The sequence below is a fragment of the Pteropus vampyrus genome, unplaced genomic scaffold (assembly GCF_000151845.1).
Source record: "Pteropus vampyrus isolate Shadow unplaced genomic scaffold, Pvam_2.0 Scaffold518, whole genome shotgun sequence".
Taxonomy (NCBI): domain Eukaryota; kingdom Metazoa; phylum Chordata; class Mammalia; order Chiroptera; family Pteropodidae; genus Pteropus; species Pteropus vampyrus.
This window is the reverse complement of record NW_011889299.1, coordinates 378,706-401,740: the sequence shown is the minus strand read 5'-3', so window position 1 is coordinate 401,740 and position 23,035 is coordinate 378,706. Positions and strand designations below refer to the sequence as shown.

General features: G+C 38.5%; 1 pseudogene; it reads right to left on the bottom strand.

Annotated features, from left to right (window-relative positions):
* Positions 1 to 529: 529 nt before the first annotated feature.
* Positions 530 to 21,065, bottom strand: LOC105307818 (annotated as a pseudogene).
* Positions 21,066 to 23,035: the final 1,970 nt, after the last annotated feature.

Genomic DNA, 23,035 nt, shown 5'->3' with positions numbered 1-23,035 from the left:
GATCCCTTTATCATTTTATAATGTCCTTCTTTGTCTCTTATTATAGCCCTTGTTCTAAAGTTTATTTTGTCTGATGTAAGTATTGCTACCCCAGCTTTTTTTTCATTTCCATTTTCATGAAATATCATTTTCCATCCCTTTATTTTCAGTGTGTCTTTCAATCTGAAATGGGTCTCTTGTAGACAGTATATGTATGAGTCTTATTTTATCATCTATTCAGCTACTATATGTTTTTTGATTGGAACATTTAACCTATTTACAGTTAAAGTGATTTTTGATAGGTATATAGTTAGTTATTGCCAATTTAATATTCATATTTACATTCTTTTTTCTCTTCTTCATTTATTATTTTTCGTAACACTTTTATTAAGAGTGAACACATATCAGTATTCTTAAGCTCTAAACAATAGGGAAATAAAGTATCAAAGAAAACACATTAGTGATTATATATAATAGACATAGCCCCTTACATTTTTTTATTGCTTTTATACAATCAATGTATAATATTCAAGCAAAACTGAATTCCTTATTAAATAATAATTTTTTTGTATACTGCCTTCTCTTTATCTTTCTGTGCCTATATTTTTTGTTTGACTTTCAGCAACTCTGCCTGCATAGCTTTACTTTTTGGTGCTATCTCATGAGCTTTCTTAAGCTCAGCCAACTCTTGATCATATTCTTTTAATCCTTGTCATCCTTGAACTCTGCAGAGAAAAAGAGCCTCCAAACAACTGTCATTTTCTCCCTGCCAATTTGACATCTTCAGCTTACAAGCACCAAAATTCAGTTTGTAGCTTAGAGATACAGGTTGCATCTTCAATCTATCTGCTTTCTCAATAACAGGCTTTGAATCTTCCACATATCTTAAAACTTTTGTATATTTTTTAATGGCCATCTCCCAGTTTGGGGATTTGAAAAAACTATTTCCAATGTTTTTTAAGTCTTCTGTTATTAATAATATTTTATCTATATCTTTTAAATCTATATCTACATCCTCAGAGAAATCTGGATGACTGTCCCCAGAAACAGATTTTGGGAATAAACTCCAATCTTCCCCTTCCTTCAATTCTCTACATTCTTCAATAATGCACAATCTAGCCAGTTTTTTTTTTTACATTTTACTTCTAGATTTTCCATAATTCTTGCCACACTTATTCCTTTAATCACTTGGCCAAATACCAAAATTTCCATCCAAATGAGGAGTTGCAACTGTTGTGATAAAGAACTGAAAACCATTGGTATTGCAGCCTGCATGTACCATGCTCAATAAACCCTCCTGGTCATGCATATAATAGAAATTTTCATTTTCAAGTTTTTCACCACAAGTACTTTCTCCATTCTGGCTTGAGAGGTCTCCACCCTGATAATAAATTTCTTAATAATTTGATAGAATGAACATCCTTTGAAATGGAGAGGTTTCCTAGTGTTGGGTCCAATGCCGTTTTCTCCAGTACACAATCCATGAAAATTTTCTGAAGTTTTTGGTACATTATCTTCAAACAATTCTAAGACAATTAGACTAATTCACTTGCCTTTGATGTCCACGTCAAAGAAGACTTGGGGGTTACTGGGGTTGGAGGACTTAGCTTGGGAGAGAGAGATGCGACATTTTGACTTGCAGATGCCTTTGGAAATGAGCTCAGGGCACCTTATAGCCTCTTGGTAGCTGAAAACCAAGAGTGGCTCTCTGGTGAAAAGCCTTTTTTAATTTTTTAAAACAAATTTTCAATTAGGGTTAACATTTAATATTATTTTATATTAGTTTCAGGTGTACAGCATACTGATTAGATATTTATATAATTTATGAAGTGAACCCCCCGATTAGTCTAGTACCCCTCTGGCACTACACATAGTTATTGCAATATTATTGACTATATTCCCTGTGCTGTACCTTACATCCCCTTGATTTTGTAACTACCAATTTGTACTTCTTAGTCCTTTTATGTTTTTCACTCGACCTTCCAAATCCCCCTCCTATCTGGCAATCAGCAGTTTATTTTCTGTATCTATGAAATTGTTTCCGTTTTATTTTTTTTCTTTAGATTCCACATATAAGTGAAGTCATATGGTATTTGTCTTTTTCTGTCTTACTTATTTCACTTAGCACAATACCTTCTAGGTTCATACATGTCATTGCAAATGGTAAGATTACATTTTATTTTTTGTGGCCAAATAATATTTCATTGTATATATGTACCACATTTTCTTTTTCCAATCGTCTATTGATGGGTGCTTAGGTTACTTCCATACCTCAGCTATTTTAATAGCACTGCAGTAGACAAAGGGGTGCATATATCTTTTCAAATTAGTGTTTTGATTTTCCTTGGATAAATAGCCAGAAGTGAAATTGGTGGGTCATAGGTAGTTGTATTCTTAATTTTCTGAGTGTCCAGAATGTCATAGTGGCTATACCAATTTGCAATTCCACCAACAGTGTATAAGGATTTCCATTTCTTCATATTCTAACCAACACTTGTGTTGATTTATTGATGATAGCCATTCTGACAAGTGTGAGGTGATATCTCATTATAGTTTTAATTTGCATTTCTTTGATAATTAGTCATGTTGAACTCCCTTCTTTTTAAAGAAGTCACTTTTACATTACTTGTAATACTGGCTTGGTGTTGATGAACTCCTTTAGCTTTTTTTGGTCTGGGAAGCTGTTTATTTGTCTTTCGATTCTAAATGATAGCTTTGCTGGATAGAGTAATCTTGGTTGTAGTTCCTTGCTTTTCATGACATTGAATATTTCATGCCAATCCCTTCTGGCCTGCAAAGGTTCTATTAGAAATCAGCTAACAGTCTTATGTGAGCTCCCTTGTACATATAACTGCCTTTATTTTGCTGCTTTTAAGATGCTCTCTTTGTCTTTAACTTTTGGCATTTTTAATTATGATGTTTTTTGGTGTGAGCTTCTTTGGGTTTATATTGTTTGGGACTCTCCATGCTTCCTGGATTTGTATGTCTATTTCCTTCACCTGGTTAGAGACATTTTCAATCATTATTTCTTCAAATAGTTTTTTTTTTTTACATTAAGTTTATTGGGATAACACTGGTTAATACAATTATGTAATTTTCAGGTGTACATTATAATTTGACATCTGTATATTCTATTGTGTGTTTACCACCCAAAGTCCAGTTTTCTTCAGCTACCATATATTTGGTCCCCTTTACCTACTTCACCCTTCCCTAGCTCCTATATTTGACCCCCTTTAACCATCTAACACACCCCTCCTCCCCCGCCCCATACACTCTGGTAACCATTAGTCTATAGTCCTGTCCATGAGTCAATGTTTGTTCGTCCTGTTCCTTTGTCGCTTTTAGGTTTATAGCCCACATGTAAGTGATATCATGTGATTTTCAAAATTTTCTGTCTGACTTATTTTGCTTAGCATGATTATCTAGAGGGCCATCCATGTTGTCGCAAATGGCAGTATTTCATTCCTTCTTATGGCTGAGTAATATTCCATTGTATATATCTACCACAGCTTCTTTATCCAATCATCTATCGGAGGACACTTTGGTTGTTTCTATGTCCTGGCCACTGTGAATAATGCTACTACGAACATCAGTGTGCAAATATCTTTTTAGATATGGGTTTTCAAGTCTTTGAGAGAAATACCCAGTAGAAGGATTACTGGATCATATGGTAGATCAATTCTTAGTTTTTTGAGGAAACTCTGTACTCTTTACTATAGTGGCTGTACCAATCTGCAGTCCCACCAGCAGTGTATGAGGGTTCCTTTTTTTTATGCATCCTCTCCAATATTTGTTACTACTGTCCTGTTGATGATAGCCATTCTAACAGGTGTGAGATGTTATCTTATTGTGGTTTTAATTTTAATTTCCCTAATAGATAGCGATGTTGAGCATCTCTTTCAAATATTTGTTGGCCATTTGTATTTCCTCTTGGGAGAAGTGTCTGTTCAGGTTCTCTGCCCTTTTTTTTTTTTTGATCTTTGTTTTTATTGTTGTTGTTATGGAGTTGAATGAGTTCTTTGCATATTTTGGATATCAGGCCCTTATTGGAGGAATTGCTTGCAAATATATTTTCCCATTCTGATGGTTGTTTCTTTACCTTGTTGATGATTTATTTTGCTGAGCAGAAACTTTTTAGTTTGATGTAGTCCCATTCATTTATTTTTGCTTTTACTTCCCTTGCTTTTGAGGTCAAATTCATAAAATCCTCTTTAAGTCCAAGGTCCTTCAGTTTAGTTCCTATGTTTTCCTCTATGCATTTTATTGTTTCAGGTCTTATATTTAGGTCCTTAATCCATTTTGAGTTAATTTTGGTGTGTGGTGATAGACAACGGTCTAGTTTCATTCTTTTGCAGGGGCCTTCAAGTTTTCCCAGCACCATTTATTGAAGAGACTTTCCTTTCTCCATTGTATGTTTGTGGATTTTTGTCAAAAATTATTTACCATATAATTATGGGTTTGCTTCGGGACTCTCAATTCCTTTCCACTAGTCCGTGTGTCTGGCTGCCAGTATCATCTTGTTTCGATTACTGTCGTTTTGTAGTATCATTTGAAGTCAGAAAGAATGATGCCTCCAGCCTCGTTCTTTTTTCTCAGGATTGCTTTGGCGATTCGGGGTCTTCTGTGCCTCCATACTAATCCGATGATTTTTTGTTATATTTCTTTAAAAAAAAGCTGACAGGATTTTGATGGAGATTACATTAAATCTGTATAATGCTTTAGGTAATATGGTCATTTTAACTATGTTGACTCTTCCAATCCGAGAACACGGAATATCTTTCCATTTCTTTGTATCTTCTTTGATTTCCTTTAATAGGGTCTTATAGTTTTCATTATATAGGTCCTTCACATGTTTTGTTAAAATTATTCCTAGGTATTTTATTATTTTTTTTGTTGCAATTGCAAAAAAAAATTATTTTTTCCACTTCTTTTTCTGAAACTTCATTGTTAGAGTATAGGAACGCTCTGGATTTTTGAACATTGATTTCGTATCCAGATACTTTACTGTATTTGCTTATTGTTTCTAGTAGTGTTCTTGTGGAGTCTTTAGGGTTTTCTATATAGAGAATCATGTCATCCACAAATAGTGACAGTTTGACTTCTTCGTTTTGTATTTGGATGCCTTTTATATCTTTCTCTTGCCTGATTACATTCTTTAGGACCTCCAATGTTATATTGAGTAACAGTGGTGATAGTGAACAGCCTTGCCTTGTTCCTGATCTTAGAGGGAAGGTTTTTAGTTTTTCATCATTAATTATAATGTTGGTTGAGGGCTTTTCATATATGGCCTTTATTATATTAAGGTACTTTCCTTCTATACTGATTTTGTTAAGTGTTTTGATCATAAATGGGTGTTATATTTTGTAATAGGCTTTTTCTGCATCTATTGATATGATCATATGATTCTTATTTTTTAATTTGTTTATGTGGTGTGTCACATTAATTGATTTGTGTATGTCGAAACATCACTGTGCCCCTGGGATGAAGCCCACTTGATCGTGGTACATAATCTTTTTAATATGTTGCTATATTCGGTTTGCTAGTATCTTATTTAGGATATTTGCATCTGTGTTCATGAGAGATATTGGTCTGTAGTTTTCTTTTTTTGCGTTATCTTTACCAGATTTGGTATCAGGGTAATAATGGCCTCATAAAATGAGTTGGAATGTATTGCCTAGTCTTCCATTTTTTTGGAAGATTTTGAGAATAGTTATTAAATCTTGTTTGAATGTTTGGTAGAGTTCACTGGTGACATCATGTGGTCCTGGACTTTTACTTTTTGGTAGAGATTTGATGATTGTTTCAATTTCCATACTGCTGAATGATCTATTTAGATTTTTCAGTTCTTCCTGATTCAGTATAGGAAGATTGTATTTCTCTAAGTACTGGTCCATTTCTTCTAGGTTATTAAATTTGGTGTTACATACTTTTTCATAGTATTCTTGTATGATCCTTTGTATTTCTGCAGTGTCTGTCATAATTTCCCCTCTTTCATCCCAGATTTTGTTTATTTGTGTCCTTTCTCTTTTTTCTTTAGTAAATCTAACCAGGGGTTTGTCAATTTTATTAACCTTTTCAGAGTACCACCTCTTTGTTGCGTTTATGTTTTGCTATTCTTTTTGTTTTCAATTTCCTTCATGTCTGCTCTAATTTTGATTATTTCTTTCCTTCTGCTGACTTTCAGCTTCATTTGTTCTTCTTTTTCTAGTTTTTTAAGATGATGTGTTAGGTTGTTTACTTGGGCTTATTTTTTTTTTTTTTTGGAAGTAGACTTGTAATGATATGAACTTTCCTCTTATTACTGTTATTGCCATGTCCCAAAAGTTTTGATATATTGTACTATCATTATCATTCATTTCTATGTATCTCTTGATCTCTCCTTTTATTTCTTTTCTGACCCAGTTATTCTTCCATAGTATGTTGTTTAATCTCCATGTACTTGTAGTTATTTCTGCTTTCTTTTTACTGTTGATCCCTAGATTCAAAGCATTATGATCAGAGAATATGGTTGGTATGATTTCAACCCTCTTATATTTGTTGAGGCTATCTCTGTGTCCCCGTATGTGGTCAGTCCTTAAGAATGTTCCATGTGCAGTAAAGGAGAATGTAGAAGAAGCTGTTTTTGGATGGAAGGCTCTGTAAATGTCCATTATGTCTAGTTGGTCTAATGTGTCATTTAAGGATGTTATTTCCTTATTGATTTTCTGTTTGGATGATTTTTCCATATGTGACAGTGGGGTATTTAGGTCCCCTACTATGATAGTGTTTTGATCTGTTTCTCCTTTTAGTTCTGTTAGTAATTTATTTACATATTTCGGGGCTCCCTGATTGGAAGCATAGATATTAATAATTGTTATATCTTCTTTGCGCATGATTCCCTTTATCATTATGAAATGTCCCTCAGTATCTTTCTTTACCTTTTTTATTTTGAAGTCTATTTCGATGGATATTAGTACCTCTAATTCTGCTTTTCTGTGAATGCCATTTGCTTGAAATATCAGTTTTCACCTTTCACTTTGAGTCTATATTTGTCTTTGGAGCTGAGATGTGTCTCCTGGAGGCAGCATATGGTTGGGTTTTGTTTTTTTGATCCATTCTGCAACTCTGTGCCTTTTAATCGGTGAGTTCAGTCCATATACATTTAGGGTGATTATTGAAATATGAGGTCTTCTTATAGCCATTTTATCTTTTGCTTTCTGGTAACTCGGTATTTCCATTGCTTCCTTGTCCTTGTGTTTCTGTTTTCTTTATTTTGGTTGGCTTTTGTGGGTTTTGCCTCTGATTCTTCTTGTTTTATATTATATACTTTAGTTCTGAATCTTCTGTGTGTGGTTATCATTACGAATATGACAAGGATAGTTATATATATACAGTTATTCATTTTCTTCTCTGCGTGGTTTATCTCCATTCCCTTTTGGAAATTTGAATATTCGAATCCTCCCCTTATCAGTCATTGTTATCTCAATTTGTCCCAATGTATGTTGAACATTCATCACTATCTTGCTATAGCAATTCTCTTCTTCTTACTCTTAGTAAGGGTTCCACTTCTTTGCTTCTATTTGCCTGATCGTCACTTTACTCCTAATTATGTATTTTTTGTTGTTGTTGTTATTTTGTTTTAGGTGAGCTGATCCCTATCAGTATTTCCTGCAGTGCAGGTCTTGTACTGGAGAATTCCCTCAATTTTTGAATGTCTGGAAAGTTCTTAATTTCTTCTTCATATCTAAAGGAGAGCTTAGCTGGATATATTACACTAGACTGGTAGTTCCTTTACTTAATAGTTTAAATATTTGATTCCATTCCTTTCTGGCTTGTAAGATTTGCAATGAGACCTCTGAGGGTAATCTAATGGGTTTTCCTTTATACGTTACCGTTTTCTTCTCCCTGGCTGCCCTGAGAATTCTTTGTTGTTGATTTTTGATAACTTTAAAACAATGTGTGTTGGTGAAAGTCTTTTTGGGTTGAGATAATTGGATGTTCTATTGACTTCTTTAATTTCAAGGTCTCTTCATCCTTCTGATTTATTTCTCCCAGTCTACTGCCTGACACCCAGGGTTCTGACCTGCATAGCTCTTATGCTCAGATCCCATGCTCAGACTTGCCGTTGTGCAGTTTGTGTGTTTTTTGTTGAGTTTTAGATAGTCAGCTTTGCTGTTTCCAGGGTAGAGACCTGGGGATGTCTTTCACTCTGCCATGTTTCCAAAGATCTTCCCTCAAATAGATTTAATTTTTTGCTCTCTCTCTTCTCCTTCTTGTACCCCATGATACAAATGTTGTTATGCTTTCTGTTTTCCCAGAGGTCCTATAAACTCTCCTATATTTTTTATTCTTTTTTCTTTTTACTGTCATGGTTGGGTATTTTTTGCTACCTTGTCTTCCAAATTTAGTCCTCTGCTTCATCTTATCTACTGTTGATTTCTTCTACTATATTCTTCATTTAAGTTATTGTATTCATTATTTCTGTCTGGTTTTTTATGTTGTGTGTGTGTGTGTGTGTGTGTGTGTGTGTGTGTGTGTGTGTGTCCATTTTCCTTCTCTTTGTTGAAGTTCTCACTAATTTCCGTGAGCATCCTTACAACCAGTGTTTTGAACTTTATATCAAGTAGTTTACTTGTCTCCATTTTGTTTGGTTCTTTTTCTGGAGCTTTGGTCTGTTCTTTCAATTGAAACATGTTTCTTTGTCTTTTCATTGTGGCTGCCTCTCTGTGTTTGTTTCTATGTATTAGTTAGATCTGCTATATCTCCCAATCTTTGCTGGGTGGCCTTATGTTGTAGGTGCCCTGTGTGGCCAATGGTGCAGTCTTTCTGATCACCTATGCTGAGTGTTTCAGGAGTGTCTTTTGTGTGGATTGTATGTGCTCCCCTGTTGTAGTCAAGCCTTGGTCACTGTTGGCATGTCAGTGGGTGAAATAACCCTCATGCTGACTGGCTGTGAAGATTGGCTATGTCCACAGCATATGAGCTGCTCTGTTGGTACTGTCCCCACAGAGCAGCATTTGCTCCAAATGGTTCTTGTGCCTGTGGAGACCACCTTTTGAATATGCTGCTTGTGGGCTAATTAGGTGGTGCTCTGTTGTGGTCTGAAGCTGGCCATCAGGTATTTTGGTTCTGGAGCATCTTGGGAGGGTCTCCTGTGCAAACCAAGGTCAGCTACTGCCTGTGACAAAACCAGGGCTCCCCTGTAGAAGCTACAAAGTGATCTGAAGTTGATTGCTGCTTGTGCTGGACCTGCAGGTATGTGGGAGTGGCCACACTACCAACCAAAGCTGGTTGCCACCACTACCAGGGCTGGGACATTTCAGCAAAAGGCCCAGGGCACTCCATGGGCTGGTGCCACCTGTTGGCTGTCTGTCAGCCTCAGCTACTAAAAGAGCATTAGGCAGGTTGGGTGAGGTGTGGGCTCAGGAATTCAGCCAAATGGTGAGAGTGGTGTTCACCAGGTTAATGCTGATTCAGATTTGATGTCAGTACTGAGACTGAGGCACTCGGCAAAAGGCTCAGGGCACACCAAGATCAGCTGCCGTCCACCTGGGGCCTGCAGAACTGCAGAAGAAAGACTGAAACACTGGAAAATTCTGGTTGTCCACCACTGAAAGAGCCTCTGGTTGTGCAAGAGTTGGGTGGTGTAGGGTCACAGAGAGTCACTTGGACAAAACGAATGAAGTTCACCAACCCAATGCAGATTCAGATTTGGCTATATGGGGTTGGACTCAACTCAAGGAAGATTGCAGTTGTCCCTTCAGCTCTCATCCTAAAGCCACACAGGTTATTTTCTATTCGTATGTCTCTGGCACCTCCTAAACCACCATCCCTCTGCCAGAGCCCAGGGTGAGTGCCTGGGAACCAGAGAGTCAATGCGTGGGTCCTTTAAGAGGATACCTTGGTTTCCAGCAGCCTTCCATGTCACCCAGAGGCAGGGAATCCCTGCTGATTTTCACAGCCAGGTGTTGTTGGGGCTCTTCTTCTTAGCACTGATTCTCTGGGCTGGGGAGTCTGTTGTGGGACTGGGACCCTTTACTCCTCAAGGGGGACCTCAGAAGCTGGGATATTTCTCCTGCTTCTCAACTGCCATTTATGGGTATGGGGCTAGCCTGTTTTGAGTCTCTGCCTCTCTTATGAGTCTTCATGTGGCTTCTACTTTATATCCTTAGTTATTGGACTTCTGTTCAGCTAGTCTTCAGATGGTTCTCCAGGGTGATTGTTCTATAATTTAGTTTTAATTTTAATGCGGTCATGGGAAGAGGCAAGCAAAGCATTTATCTACTCTGCCATCTTGGCTGGAATGTCCCAATAATTTTTAAAATTATATTTATTTATTATCTTTCATTTATGATTATTGTTATACTTTTTGAAATATTTCCTTTTATTGAATGTTTTATTCTGATAATTCCACTTTTAGTTTTCCAAAACTCTTTCATTTTTTTCTTTTAAAAGTGTATCCAAGTGGCACATACTGTTGAATTGTACATTTGAAACTTATTTGACTTTATTAATCAATGTCACTCCAATAATTTTTAATAGAAAAAGAAAAACAAAGAAAGGAACTGAAAATATATACAGATCTAGTTTCATGCATTCATTCTTTTTTGTTATCTTTATGAAGATATTTATTAATGTTTTGAAAAAATTTTTTTCTGCTCTGAGATTACTGTTTCCTCTGGGTTCTTTTTTTTTTTTTTTTTTTTTTTGGTTGTCTCTGTTACTCTTCCTATCATGTCAGGAGACATATCAGTGTGATAGAAAGGTGAACTAAAAAGCTGACTGAAAGCTCTGAGTAGGTGACTGGGAATTTTCAATTGTTAGACTTCTCCAGAGGGTGCTATGTTGTGCAAAATAGTAGTGCAAAACAGCATTTGTACTAAGGGAATACTCAGTTCTTTGTATCTGGAGGTCCTTTCTTTGAGGTCTTTAATCTCCCTGGGTAAAAAATTTTCTGAATTCCTACCTGAGGAGTTTAACCCATGTTTAAGTATTCTGAAAACAGGCCAATGGGAGGGAGCTGTCATCTCACTGTTTCAGATATATAATTCAATTTTATTCCTTTGTTTGCAGTCCTATGTTTCACTCTAATGTCTATTGTACTTGATGTCCACACATCCAAATCCTCTCAGCTTCATTTTCTTCAGAGAATAAGCCTCAGGCATCTTGTGGAGTGGGGGAGATAGTAATTATTAATTTGCAAAGTAGGGAGAAAATTTGTGTGTTTAACCACCATGTATACAGAGTTACAACTAATCTCTGTTACCAGTCTTATAATTCACTTCCACCTTCCAAAATATTTTATGCCTCCAATTCCCAAATCTTTTGTGGTCCTCTGGGGGCATATGACTGGTTTTGGGAGGCATTCAAATTGTAGCTTTCTCTTCTCTGCTAAGTTTATTATTGCTTCTCCATTTGATTTTCATCTTCCCAAAATTTGTTGAAATATCTCATCTACTATTGTGTTTCCTCTCACTCTTTTTACTCCCATTGTTGTATATATTTTTATTCCTCTACTATCATTTCGTAGAGTTTGTAACTGTGTCAAAAATGCCTGTGAATTGATTTTTAACCACATTAAAATCACCTAAATGTACTTTAAATGTGGAATTGTGTCTAGCATAGACTATGCTATAGCACCTATCTGAATTATGGTCACATCAATGAATAATCATTTTTGAAGAGGTTTAGTTGCCTTATTCAATATCATGGACTCAAGACTCTTTCTGCAGATTTCATGTTTCTGTTGACTGTTATCATTTATGTTAATGTTAATTTTATTGCTACTTGATTATTCGTGATATCTCTAAACTGAAATATTTGACACCTTAAAAAGTCATGTCGTTTTTCATTTAAAAAATGTAACACATGCACACAGTAACTAAATGCCACACAGCACAATATGGTATTCAGCGAAAAGTAAGTCTTCCTGGCTCCCCACTCAGCCAGTTGGTTCTTTTCCTTAGAAGCAGTCACTGTTGCCAATTTCTTGTGCATTCTCTCAAAGATATTTTAGGAATATTCAAGCTTATATACCCTCCACTCTTTCACAGAAGTGGCATCATCCTATAACACTGATATATATCTTTTTTTTTTCCCCATTTAATTGTATACCTTGGAGATCTTCCATTTCAATGCACATAGAATTCTTAATTTTTCTCCCCTGATGGTTTCATAGTATTCTATTGTATAAATACTCCACAATTTTATTTAACTAGTCACCTATTGATGGACATTAGGTTGTTTCCAACATTATTCTACTGTAAATATTGTTGCAGTGATTTTGATCTCTTTGTTGGCTTGTATGTGGTCTTATTTTAAAGCAATCAAAGCCAGTTAGAAATCCCCAAAAATACATTATGAAGAATTGTGATGGGAATGTGTCAATGGTAACAATTTAAAAATCCACCTACTTGTTGGAAAAACTGGACAGATACATGCAAAAAATGAAACTAGACCCCTTTCTCACACCATATACAAAAATAAACTCAAAGTGGATTAAAGACTTAAATATAAGATCTGAAACCATAAAACTAGAAAAAAACATAGGCAATGAACTCTTTTACATAGGTCTTAGCAATATCTTTTGGATATGTATCCTTGGGCAAGGGAAACAAAAGAAAAAATAAACAAATGGGAATATATTAAACTAAAAAGATTTAGATTAAACTAAAAGGAATCTATCAATAAAATGAAAAGGCAACCTACCAAATAGGAAAAGATAATTGTAAATTATACAGCCAATAAGGGGTTAATATCCAAACTAAATGAAGAACTTATACAAGTCAACATGAAAAAAACCCTCAAACAAAACAATCTGATTAAAAGGTGGGCAGAGGACCTGAATAGACATTTCTCCAAAGAAGACATACAAATGGCCAACAGACACATGAAAAAACGCTTAACATCACTAATCATCAGGGAAACACAAATCAAAACTACAAGGAGGTATCACTTCACAACTGTCAGAACAGCTATTATCGAAAAGATGAGAAATAACAAGTATCAGAGAGAATGTGGAAAAAAGGGAACCCTCGTGCACTGTTAATGAATCTAATTTGGTGCAGCCACTATAGAAAACAGTATGGAGATTCCTCAGAAAATTAAAAATAGAACTACCATATGATCTAGCTATTCCATTTCTGTGCATTTATCTCAAGAAACTGAAAACACTAATTAAAAAAGTTATATGCACCCATATGTTCATCGCAGCATTATTTACAATAGTCAAGATATGGAAATAACCTAGGCGTCCAATGACAGATATATGGATAAAGAAGTCACACACACACACACACACACACACACACACACACACACACACACACACACAATGGACTATTATTCAGTCATAAAAAAGAATGAAATCTTGTCCTTTGTGACAACATGGATGGACCTAGAAGGTATTATGCTAAGTGGATGAATCAGGCAGAGGAAGACAAATGCCGTATGCTTTCACTTACATGTGGAATTTGAAAGTCAAAACAAATGAACAAGCAAAACAAAACAGATACAGATACAGATACAGAGAATAAACTTATGGTTGCCAGAGGGACTGGGGTGGTGGTCAAAAAAGATAAAGAAGATTAAGAGGTACCAATTTTCAATTATAAAATAAGTCCTGGCGATGTAAAGTACAGCATAGGGAATATAGTCAATAATATTGTATTAACTTTTAGTGGTAGATTACTAGAATTGTCATGGCAATCACTTCATAAGGTTTATAGATGTTTAATCACTATGCAGTACACCCGAAACTAATATAATATATGTCAATTATACTTTAATAAAAAATAAATGTAATAATTAGAAATGTAAAAATAAATAAGAAAAATCCACCCACTAATCTCATGTGGCTTGATTTCAATAAGCTCCTGTGGTTTTTACAATATTGACTGTGTTCAGTGAATACCAACTTATAGAAGACCAAAGTATAATTGGATTATAGCACATTACAGTTATAATCTTTTGTTCTTAATATGTCCAGGTAACTCCTGGCACCATTACAAATAACCTTCAGACATATTTGACATATACCCTGGCTAGTGTTTTTTTCCACTATAAAGCAAATGAAAAATTGAGAAAATTACAGCTATTGAGAATCTTAGCCATTCCAAGTTTGCTGCAAATATCCACATTTTGAATGGAATTAATTACGGTATGACACTATTCTCTCAATTTTGCATTCTAGAAATTATACGTTCACCATAGGGATGAAATTATAGTCATTAAAAGTTTTAAAAATTTTTTCAGTTAAAGTCAACATTCAATATTATTTTATATTAGTTTCAGATGTACAGCATAGTGGTTAGATATTTATATTATTTATGAAGTGATCTCCATGATTAGTCTAGTACCCACATGGCACTATACATAGTGCTTATAATATTATTGACTGTATTCCCTATGCTGTACTTTATATCTTCGTGACTATTTTTTAAATACCAATTTTTTGTTGTTATTTTAACATTTTGTTTTTTATTTTTTTTCAGGTGTACCACACAGTGATACATACATAGTTATTACAATATTATTGAATACATTTCCTGTGGTATACTCTACGTCTCCATGACTATTTTCTAACTACCAATTTGTACTTCTTAATCCCCTGCCCCCTTCACCAATCCCCCTCCCTGTCCACTGAGCAACCATCAAAATGTTCTTTATATCTATGAGCTCATTTCTGTTTTGTTTCTTCATTTATTTTGTCCTCTAGATTCCATATATAAATAAAATCATACAGTATTTGTCTTTGACTTACTCCACTCAGTGCAATACCCTCTAAGTCCATCCATGTTGTTGCAGATGGCAAGATTTCATTTTTTTTATGACTGAGTAATCTTCCATTATATTTATGTACCACTTCCTGTTTATCCATTCATCCATTGATGGACACGCAGTTTGCCTCCATATTTTGGCTATTGTAAATAATGCTGCAATGACATATTAATGTACACGTCCCTTTGAAGTAGTGTTTTGGGTTTCTTCAAATAAATACCCAGAAATGGGATTACTTGGTCCTTCTTTGTCTCTTGTTATGGCCTTTGTTTTAGTCACTTTAAAAATAAAAACCATTCCCCCAGACCTTACGTGCCCAGGAAGAATCTTCTATACTTATTTTTTATTTAGAGAAAAGTTAAAAAATAAATAAGAAAAAGTTTTTAGTATGAAACTTTCCAATGCCAATGTGTAAATGTAAATCTTCCTCCCCTTTTTATTGTGATAAGAATACTTAACATGAGTTCTATCTACTTAAAAATATGTAAATGCACAATACAGTATTATTAACTCTTGGGTCAATTTTCTATAACAGATCTCTAGAACTTAATCATTTTGTGTAATTGCAACTTTATTGAAGAGCAATTCCTCATTTTCTTCTGCCAGTCCCTGGCAATCACCATTCTACTCTCTGTTCCTATGAGTTTGACTATTTTAGATACTTCATGTAAGTAGAAGGATACAGCATTTTTCCTTTTGTGACTGCCTTATCTCACTTAGCATAATGTCTTCCAGGTTCATTCATTTTGTCACGTCTGGCAGAATTTCCTTCCTTTTCAAGGCAGAGTAATATTCCATTGTATGTGTATGTGTGCATTATGTGTCATTGAGTTTGCTCTAACTCCTGGCAACCCTATGTATGAGTGCTGTCCACAATGTCCTGTCCTCAACAGCCTTGCTTACCACATTAAAAATAATCCATTCATTCATTGATGAACATTCAGGTTGTTTCTCTGTCTTGGCTATTGTGAATAATACTACAATAAACATGGCAGTGCAGCTGTTTCTTTGAAATCCTGATTTCAGTTTTTTTGTATATATACACTAAAGTAGGATTGCTGGGTCTTATGGTAGTTCAATTTTTAATTTTTTGAGTAATCTCCATACTGTTTTTCATAGTGATTGCAACATTTTACATCCCCACAACAGTGTACAAGGCTTCGGATTTTTCCATATGCTTGCCAATAATTGTTATCTTATATCTTTTTGGTAATAGTTATCTCGACAGTGTGAGGTGACATCTCATTTTGGTTTTGATTTACATTTCTCTGAAAGGTTACTTATGTTGAGCATCTTTTCATATACCTGTTGGCCATTTGTATATCTTCTTTAGAGAAATGCCTATTCATGTCCTTTGCCCATTTTTAAAATCAGGTTATTTATCATTTATTTATTTATTTATTTATGCTGTTATGTTGTAGGAGTCCCTTACATATTTTGGATATTAACCCTTTATCGGATGTATGGTTTGCAAACATTTTCTCTTACTTCATAGGTTACCTTTTCACTCTGTTGATTTTTCACTATGCTGTGCAGAAGCTTTTTAGTTTGATGTTGTCTGATTTTTCTTACTTTTGTTGCCTTTGCTTTTGGTGGCTGTAATGTAGGAGCTCCAGGCCAGGAACCTACACCTGGGCTTTGGATATTCTGAAAAATCCACCAGGAGAACCAGCAGAGTGAGACATGCCATTTATTACTTGCAATACAGCAAAGCTTCAGCTCTTGGTAGGTTGGAGTTGCAGCAAAAAAACATCTGGCCAAGAGCAGGCATTGTTTTATATGTGAGCAGAGGAGAGGGAGATTATCTCATCCAGGGGAGCAAGAGTCTTTCCCTGCAGATGAGAACAGGATGTGCTTCCTAGCTAGTGTTGGGGAGGACTGAACCAGCCACGTCCAGGAGCAGAGCGGGCAGATATGTCCATAGGAGCAGCCAAGGGGCAGATAGTGCCCATGGGAGCAGCAGAAAGTGTCCTTGAGAGCAGGTTCATCCTGGGGAACACTTTGTTCATTGTCCTCCTTGGGGCTGCTGACCAAGCAGTCCTCTTTGCCTCCCATATCTGTGGAGAGGCTGTGTTTGAATTAACCCCACACTCCAACCTGACATAGCTCCTCCACCTCACATTCTTCACATCAGTTCTTCCGGACAGAGCATCCCTGGGTGGCCAGGGCCTTTGAACGTTGCATCAATTTACCACAAACACAATAAAGACTACATCCTCATACTAGCAATAATAAAAATAGGCCAAGCAACCCCACAACTGGGTAGCTGCCCCATGAGTCTAGGGAGGACCACCAGGTGGTAGAGGGGGTCCACTCTCAGTGTGAAATTTCCCTGGTTAAGGCCTCAAGGGCTTGAGTAACATTACGGGAGTTGTCAGGAATGTACACACAACATTCATATGGATAACAGCACAAGTTCCCCTTTGGGCACCTGTAAGCATATCCAATGCCATACGGTTTTGGAGTACCACCTTCCTCATCTGAGATACTTTGTCATTGAGGAGGGAGAAGACCTGTCGAGTAGAATTCAAAATCGTGGCAGTATGATTAGTCAGGGTATCAATAGATGCCTGGTTAAGGATGGTACCAGAGGGGGGAACAAACAGTGCAATGAAGTAGGACCACCAATTGGTATGTTTTACTTGATGCCAAGTCTTAAAGGTGTCCTAGTTGTGGGGTGTGTCAGACAGAGTGTCAAGCACTTGTCCAGGAATGTAGGGATGTCTCCACATACATCGACTGGTACCATTGTAGGGCAGATATGGCCATCTGTGCTTCCCACAGGCTCAGAGTGTCTCTCAAGGGACCAGGAAGACTCCTGTGGAGAATAAGACCTTTCATTTGCCCTATCTGTCATTAACTGTCAGTATGGTGATGTTTTAACGGAGGGACTCGGGTAACCATCCCATGGTGTGCTGTGTAGCATTTCCTGTCCTATTATGCCTCTCAATGAGCAGAGAGGCAAGCTGGCATACCTCTACTTAGAGAGCCATCAGCCATCCCACACCATCCCAAACAGAGTAACTCAACCAGGATCAGGAGCAGTTGACCCGCTCCCAGACCAGGGTGTACACATGCTGCTGTGTAGAGTGGAACATTGCATCTGTGCTATCCCAGGTACGAAACTAGTCCTAGGTGGAGGCATTGGCTGGGTCTATCCACCAGGGAGGCCAGTAGATGCCGTTGTTGGAAATTTGGTGCAAACCCAACATGCCGAGCGGTTGCTCTTGGCTGCCATCATACTGGCCCATTGCAGAAAGGTGTTACCGGCAGCAAGACTAAGGATGATATGACAGATGTTTAAGGAGTACCAGAAGAGGTAAGTCCTGCCCATTCAGGAGAACACATGCCACCATCTGGTCCCGGGTTAGAGGAATAACAGTAACAAGGGCCTGTCCTGGATGGGTATACCATGCCTGGTCCGGTTTGGCCCCCAGGCATCGTATGCAGGCCAACTCATCTGCTTCTGCATTGTTTGGGCATCACAAATGTTGGTGTCCATTCACATGATAGAGTATAATAGTCTTGTGCTGACTAAAGCCACAAATATCCTGCTACATATCTTGGTCTCAGAGGGCCACCGGGCCACTTGCCAGTGATTGGCCTGCCACCAGGCTAACCATAAAGTCAGCCCATGGTACACAACCCAACTATCAGTACAGATGGTCAGAGTGCCCTTCTCTTTGGCTGTTATAAGCCGTACAGCATGTAACTCAGCCCATTGGCTACTGTGCCTGGTCCCTTCATCCATCCATATGCTGTTTGTCACCAGCTGGTAAGCAATGGCTCACCATGTGAGTGGCTGGCCCCTGCAGGAGCCATCAGTATACTAGGTGTCTTCTGGAATAGGGGGTTTCTCATCTCAGATAGTGGATTCTGGCACATATGGAATCAGCCCAGGGGTGGCTGGAGCTTAGTAGAGTACTGGCCCCAGAACCTGCTGTAGCTCGTGGCTCAACATGCTAGTAGAGAACTTACTGTGTTGCAGCAAGTAGGCACTTCATTTTGCTAAAGTAGAGCATTGAGCCTCCAAACCCTTGGGCCTGGCAGCCACATAATGAACCTACCTTACAGTGAGATAGGTTGTTTCTGCCACCACTTCAGTGGGCCCAGTCAAGGCCTCAGTGGCCAAAAGAGCTTGATACATAGCATTGGCTTCTTGTTCAGTGGGCTCTATCACCCCTCTGCGCCTTTCTAGAGTTAGGACCAAAACCTAATTGGGACGTGTGTCTGTTCCTGCCATTGCCAGAACCCCTGGGCATAATCATCCGGAGTGACATGTTCATCTAATTTGCACAGGCATGTGTGATCAATGATGCCTAGTGCTTGTACTGTCCCCACCACTTGCTTGACAGCCATGAAGGCCCTCTGTTGTTCCTCCTACCATTTCCAGGTGGCCCCCTTATGAATCAGATGATAGAGGGGATGTACCAGTTGTGCTAGATATGGGATAAAAACCCTCCACTATCCCAGGAGACCTAGGAACTCCTGCAGTTGTTTAACTGTGGTGGGTAGAGGGAAAGCCTGAATCTTATCTATCACTGCCATGGGCATCACCTTTGTCTTACCCAACCAGACAAACTGCAACAATTTGACAGTCAAGGCAGGGCTTTGCAACTTGTTTTCGTTGATGGCCCATCATTTTCCCTGCAGGTGCATTACCAATGTTGGGGCAGCCTACTGCAGGTCTGAAAGAGAATCAGAGGTTAACATGACATCATCAAATTAATGGTACAATTGTACGTTGGAGGGTTTAGTACAATCTGTCAAGTCCTTAGCCGTAAAGCCATGGCAGATAGTGGGATTATGGAGATATCCTATTGGTAGAATGGTGAAGGACCATTGTCACCCTTCCCTGGTAAAGGTGAATTGATCCTGACTGTGTGAATGTCAATGGAGAAAAAATGCATTTGCCAAATCTAGCACAAAGTGGTAAGTTCCCAATTCCACACTCAACGTGTCCATAATAGTAGTGACGTTAGGCTAGCAGAGAAAAGAAGTGGAACCACTTTGTTTAGTTCTCTATAGTCCGGTTATGTGCCAGGAATCATCTGGCTGATGCAACAGCCACACAGGGGCATTGTAGGGACTGTGTGCTGGATGGATAATTTCTTCCTTGGCCAGTTCTTGGATGGTTTCTCCTATGTCCTTATGCCCTCTGGGTAATCAGTACAGCTTCATGGCTACCATTCGACGTGGCACTGGGAGGACCACAGGGAGTGGCATGCATGACCTCAGAGGACTGCTTTTACCATACGAAATCTCAACTGGAATTCTCCTGTGGTCGTCTGCAAGTCCAGCCTGGAAAGCACATCTACCGCCAGAATAAACTCAGGCACTGGGGAAATGTGAACCATGTTTGGCTGTGGTGGGAGTCTTCCAATGGCCAAGGGGAGGATGACTTGTCTTACCTGAATAGACTGTCATCTATACCCATCAAATGTGGAAAGGGACCCCTGAAACTTTTTACGGTTACCGTGAAAAGGATCAGGGTACATTCGGCCCCAGTATCAACAAAGGATCAGGGTACATTCGGCCCCAGTATCAACAAAGGCTAATGTGCATTGAATATTATCGGGGAACCAGTAGATGATGATCTCCACATGAAGCCTCTAGTCTCCAGCAGTCTCCTCTCCCCAAATTGCTAGAGACTTTGGCCACATCCCTAGTCAAACAAGGGTCCCAAGGGGTTATCCTCTGGATAGGCTGGTGACAACTCTACTTTGAGTCCTGCAACAGCTCCTCTAAGCAAGGGGCCAGGGGCTGGATTGGTCCTCCATTTGGGGCCCCATTCAGGGTGTGGACAGTTGCCTGTCAGTCGGGCAGGGACTGGAATCTTTGCTCCAGTTTAAGCTGCCACCAGAGGGCCACCAACATTGCATTAGGCTGCTTATCAATTCTTTTAGGATCAACTCCAGCCTTTATCAGATCCATCCATAACTGCTTTCTGGTCACCTTCACTGGGCCACCTTTACCCTCTGCTACACACCCATAGTGGACCCTCTCTCTTTCCCCTGGACCTGTTGGACTCCTTGTTTCTGTCTAGCCAGTTCAATTTCCTCCAAATCAGCAACAGCCTGTGCTCCTGCCTGGATTGTTCTCCCCACTAGTGTGGACAGGACAGGCACCAAAGTTCCATAATAGGCTGGTGGGGCTGTTTGGATGATGCGCTTCTGCATCCTAGCAGTAAGTGGCACCATATCAGGTTCCCCAAACAGCTTGATATAAATAGCATGACACATTCTAATATCCCCAAGGAACATTTGCAGCTCCGGCATGGATGTCCAGTGTGGCTGGGCCATTGGCAGATCCCCCACATTTGGCCACATCATGCGGCAACCCTCCATGAGCCAATTCAGCAGTGATGCATTTTCTGCATATTGGATTGCCCCCTTTATACGTTGGTGCCAGGAAGGGTGGGTGGTGACAGAGGACATCTGGGTCAATTCATCCTCAGATAGTATTATTCCGTCCACCCCAGTGTCCCATAGGCAGAATAGCTACCCTGCCATGGACTCTGATCCTTTCTGGTGGAACTTGGCAGCCAGTTCTACCAGCTCTCTGGATGTATATAGGCAGGCAGAGGTGTGTAGATAGTTCAAGGGAGGAGACAGGCTCCTTGTGTCCTGCCCCTTTGGGCATTCCTTTTGAGTCTTTAATTTTTGGACTTTAACTGGGTGAGCCTGAGATGCACCCGTGGCTTCCCCTTGGAGGAACACCTCAACTTCTTCATATGACTCTGACTCACTTTCTGCTATGGGGTCTCACTTACTGGGGTTCCATTCTGACTGTGCAATCACTGTGCGTATGCAAGCACTCGTTAGCTTTTGTGCCTGTACTCTCACAAAGCAGCAGGCTAGGTCCTACAGCTGCTAACTAGCCTGTTCTGTCATCTCAGAATGTCCTGTGTGACTCGCATGTTTCTTTCCAGCTTTACTTCCTCTTCAAGAGTTTTCACTCTCTCTTCTGCATGCAACTGTTTAGTAACAGCCTCAGCACCTGCAGGTGGGGCCAACCCACTGTGGCCCACAGCTCCTTCTTTTTTAAAGAACAACACTCTCCTATTTTCAGTAGAATCTGTAAGAGGCCCATAAGTGTATCAGTGTCCCTCCATTCCCTGCGTGGGCCCAAAGAATCTACAAGGCTTGCTACCTCAAACAATATGGACCCAGAGGCCCATCCTGGATTCTCCTCAGCTGATTCCTACTTTGGATTCCCCTTGGAGAATGGGAGGGAGATTACCTCATCCAGGGAAGCAAGGGTCTTACCTCGTGGATGAGAACAGGATGTGCTGCTTAGCTAGCATTGGGAGGACCGCATCAGCCGCATCCTCAAGTGCAGCAGGCAGATAATGTCCATGGGAACAGCCAAAGGGGCAGATAGTGCCCATGGGAACATTGGGTAGTGTCCTTGGGGGCAAACACAGCTTGGAAATGCTTTGTTCATTGTCCTCCTTGGGGCTGCTGACCAAGCAGTCCTCTTTGCCTCCTATGTCCATGAAGGGATATGTTTGAATTAAACCCACAGGTTAATTCAAAATTACTGCTTAGACCAGTGTCATTAAGCTTTATTTTCTTCTAGGGTTTTTATAATTTCATATTATCCTTTTAAGTCTTTAATCTATTTTGAGTTAATTTTTGCATGTGTGTAAGATAATGATCCAATTCCTTTCTTTTGCATGTGGATATCCAGTTTTCCCAACACCATTGGTTGAAAATATTGTCCTTTCTCTATTGTGTATTTTTGGCACCCTCATAGAAAATCAGTTGACTAGATATGCATGGATTTATTTCTCAGATCTCCGATCTGTTGGTTTATATGTCTGTTTTTATGCCTGTACCCATACTCTTTTAATAACTGTTGCTCTGTAATACATTTTGAAATAAGGACATGTAATGCCACCAGCTTTGTTCTTGCTCAAGATTGCTTTGGCTATTCAGGATCCTTTATAGTTTTATATTAATTTTAGGATTGTTTTTTCTCTTTTTGTAAGAAAACACCACTGAGATTTTGATATGGACTTATTGAATCTGTAGATTACATTGGGTAGTGTGGACGTTTTAACAATATTAAGTCTTCTAATCCATCCATGAGCACAGGATGTCTTTCTATTTACTTGAGTCTTCTTTCACTAATTTCATCAATATTTTATAGTTTTCATTGTACAAGTATTTTACTTTCTTGGTTTCTTAGTTTGCATTGTACAAGTATTTCACTTTCTTGCTTTATTCCTAAGTATTTTATTCTTTTGATGCTATTGTGCTATTGTAAATGGAATTGCTCTTAATTTTTTCCCCAG